Source organism: Salvelinus sp. IW2-2015, linkage group LG15, assembly GCF_002910315.2.
Source record: "Salvelinus sp. IW2-2015 linkage group LG15, ASM291031v2, whole genome shotgun sequence".
NCBI lineage: Eukaryota > Metazoa > Chordata > Actinopteri > Salmoniformes > Salmonidae > Salvelinus > Salvelinus sp. IW2-2015.
Genome location: NC_036855.1, coordinates 17,441,942 through 17,446,202, shown reverse-complemented (window position 1 = coordinate 17,446,202; position 4,261 = coordinate 17,441,942).

Genomic DNA, 4,261 nt, shown 5'->3' with positions numbered 1-4,261 from the left:
ATAAGCCTCCTCCCTAAGTTTGTTTTATTCACTGCTTTAGCACACTCCGCCAACCCGGATGTCCTAGCCGTGTCTGAATCCTGGCTTAGGAGGGCCACCAAAAATCCTGAAATTTCCATCCTTAACTATAACATTTTCCGACAAGATAGAACTGCCAAAGGGGGCGGAGTTGTAATCTACTGCAGAGATAGCCTTTAGAGTTCTGTCATACTATCCAGATCTGTGCCCAAACAAGTCGAGCTTCTACTTTTAAAAATCCACCTTTCAAGAAACAAGTCTCACACCGTTGCCGCTTTTTATAGACCCCCTTCAGCCCCCAGCTGTGCCCTGGACACCATATGTGATATGATTGCCCCCCATCTATCTTCAGAGTTCGTACTGTTAGGTGACCTAAACTGGGACATACTTAACACCCCGGCCGTCCTACAATCTAAGCTGCCCTCAATCTCACACCAATTATCAATGAACCTACCAGGTACAACCCTAAATCCGTAACTATGGGCACCCTCTTAGATATCATCCTGACCAACTTGCCCTCTAAATACACCTCTGCTGTCTTCAACCAGGATCTCAGCAATCACTGCTTCATTGCCTGTGTGTGTAATGGGTCTGCGGTCACCCTCATCACTGTCAAACGCTCCCTAAAACACTTCAGCGAGCAGGCCTTTCTAATCGACCTGGCCCGGGTATCCTGGAAGGATATTGACCTCATCCCATCAGTAGAGTATGCCTGGTTGCTCTTTAAAAGTGTTTTCCTCACCATCTTAAATAAGCATGCCCCATTAAAAAAATTTCTGACTTAGAATATGTGGACAACTACAAATACCTAGGTGTCTGTTAGACTGTAAACTCTCCTTCCAGACTCACATTAAGCATCTCCAATCCAAAATTAAATCTAGAATCGGCTTCCTATTTCGCAACAAAGCATCCTTCACTCATGCTCTAAACATACCCTCACAAAACTGACTATCCTACCGATCTTGACTTCGGGCGATGTCATTTACAAAATAGCCTCAACACTCTACTCAGCAAATTGGATGCAGTCTATCACAGTGCCATCCGTTTTCGTCATCAAAGCCCCATATACTACCCACGACTGCACCTGTATGCTCTCGTTGGCTGCCCTCGCTTCATATTTCGCCAAACCCACTGGTTCTAGGTCATCTATAAGTCTTTGCTAGGTAAAGCCCTGCCTTATCTCAGCTCACTGGTCACCATAGCAACACCCACCGTAGCACGTGCTCCAGCAGGTGTATTTCACTGGTCACCCCAAAAGCCAAAAACTTACTTTGGCCGCCTTTCCTTCCAGTCTCTGCTGCCAGTGACTGGAACGAATTTCAAAAATCACTGAAGCTGGAGTCTTATTTCTCCCTCTCTAACTTTAAGCATCAGCTGTCAGAGCAGCTTACCGATCACTGTACCTGTACACAGCCAATCTGTAAATAGCACACCCAACTACCTCCTCCCCATATTGTTACTTATCATCTTGCTCTTTTGCACCCCAGTATCTCTACTTGCACATCATCATCTGCACATCTATCACCCAGTGTTAATGCTAAGTTGTAATTATTTCACCTCCATGGCTTATTTATTGCCTTACCTCCCTACTCTTCTACATTGCACACACTGTACATAGATTTAACTATTGTGTTATTGACTATACGTTTTTTATGTGCAACTCTGTGTTCTTGTTTTTGTCGCACTGCTTTGCTTTATCTTGGCCAGGTCGCAGTTGTAAATGAGAACTTGTTCTCAACTGCCTACCGTGGTTAAATAAAGGTGAAATAATAAAAATACTATAAAGAAAACATGCACAGAGTTCTAAACCCATAGCCAACATCGCAAGACTTCCGGGAATGCTTGCAAAGCAGATCAAGCACACCAGGTCCTCTTTTGTAAACAGTGCATACAGTTGAAGTCGGAAGTTTACATACGCCTTATCCAAATACATTTAAACTCAGTTTTCACAATTCCCTGTCTTAGGTCAGTTAGGATCACCACATTACTGTAAGAATGTGAAATGTCAGAATAATAGTAGAGAGAATGATTTATTTCAGCTTTTATTTCTTTCATCACATTCCCAGTGGGTCAGAAGTTTACATACACTAATTAGTATTTGGTAGCATTGCCTTTAAATTGTTTACTTGGGTCAAACATTTCGGGTAGCCTTCCACAAGCTTCCCACGATAAGTTGGGTGGATTTTGGACCATTCCTCCTGACAGCAACATCTCAAGACATCAGTCAGGAAGTTAAAGTTTGTCGTAAATGGTCTTCCAAATGGGCAATGACCTCAAGCATTCTTCCAAAGTTGTGGCAAAATGGCTTAAGGGCAACAAGTCAATGGTATTGGCTTTGTTGTCCTTAAGTGTAAAAAAAAAACTGAGTTTAAATGTATTTGGATAAGGCGTATGTAAACCTCCGACTTCAACTGTATGGTGTAGGTGTAACTGAGTCAGGTTTGTAGGCCTCCTTGCTCGCCACAGGCTTTTCAGTTCTGCCCACAAATTTCTATAGATTGAGGTCAGGGCTTTGTGATAGCCACTCCAATACCTTGACTTTGTTGCCCTTAAGCCATTTTGCCACAACTTTGGAAGAATGCTTGAGGTCATTGCTCATTGGAAGACCCATTTACGACCAAACTTTAACTTCCTGACTGATGTCTTGAGATGTTGCTTCAATATATCCACATAATTTTCCTGCCTCATGATACCATCTATTTTGTGAAGTGCACCAGCCCCTCCTGCAGCAAAGCACCCCCACAACATGATGCTGCCACCCCCGTGCTTCACGGTTGGGATGGTGTTCTTCGGCTTGCAAGCATCCCCCTTTTTCCTCCAAACATAACGATGGTCATTATGCCACAGTTCTATTTTTGTTTTATCAGACCAGAGACATTTCTACAAAAAGTATTATCTTTGTCTCCATGTGCAGTTGCAAACCGTAGTCTAGCTGTTTTATGTCGTTTTGGAGCAGTGGCTTCTTCCTTGCTGAGCGCCTTTCCAGTTATGTCGATATAGGATCGTTTACTGTGGATATAGAGATATTTGTACCTGTTCCTCCAGCATCTTCACAAGGTCCTTTACTGTTGTTCTGCGGATTGATTTGCACCTTTCGCATCAAAGTACGTTCATCTCTAGAGACAGAACGCATCTCCTTCCTCATCGGTATGACGGCTGCGTGTCCCATGGTGTTATACTTGCGTACTATTGTTTTGTACAGATGAACGTTTACCTTCAGCCGTTTGGAAATTGCTCCCAAGGATGAACCAGACTTGTGGAGGTCTACAATTGTTTTTCTGAGGTCTTGGCTGATTTCTTTTTATGATTTCCCATGATGTCAAGCAAAGAGGCACTGAGTTTGAAGGAGGCCTTGAAATACATCCACAGGTACACCTCCAATTGACTCAAATGATGTCAATTAGCTTATCAGAAGCTTCTATAGCCATGACATCCTTTTCGGGAATTTTCCAAGCTGTACATTCAACTTAGTGTATGTAAACTTCTGACGCACTGGACTTGTGATACTGTGAACTATAAGTGAAATAATACGTCTGTAAACAATTGTTGGAAAATGACTTGTGTCATGCACAAAGTAGATGTCCTAACCGACTTGCCAAAACTATAGTTTGTTAACAAGAAATTTGTGGATGGTTGAAAAACAAGTTTTAATGACTCCAACCTAAGTGTATGTAAACTTCCGACTTCAACTGTACATACAAACTACACCCCAACGAGGTGTGGTGACAGTTGTCATGCAAAAGTTGGCATTTCAAGAAATGCAACTTGATATGAGAATGTGCTTACCTCCCAGCGAACTTTAGACCATGAGTACACACATGTGCAGTGTATTGCAAGCTGGAAAGTACACTGAACAAAAATATAAACGCAACATGTAAGTGTTTGGTCATGTTTCGTGAGCTGAAATAAAAAATCCAGAAATGGTCCATACGCACCAAAAGCTTATTTCTCAAACTTTTTTGGCAGAAATGTGTTATATCCCTGTTAGTGATCATTTCTTCTTTACCAAGATAATGCATCCACCTGACAGGTGTGGCAATATCACGAAGCTGATTAAACAGCATGATCGTTACATGGGGGGGGACTCATTCTGTAATAAAGCCTTTTTGTGGGGAAAAACTAATTCTGATTGCTGGCCTGGCTCCCCAGTGGATGGGCCTTGCTGCCAAGTAGGTGGGCCTATGCCCTCCCAGCCCATCTATGGCTGCACCCTTTCCCAGTTATGTGAAAATCCATAGATTAG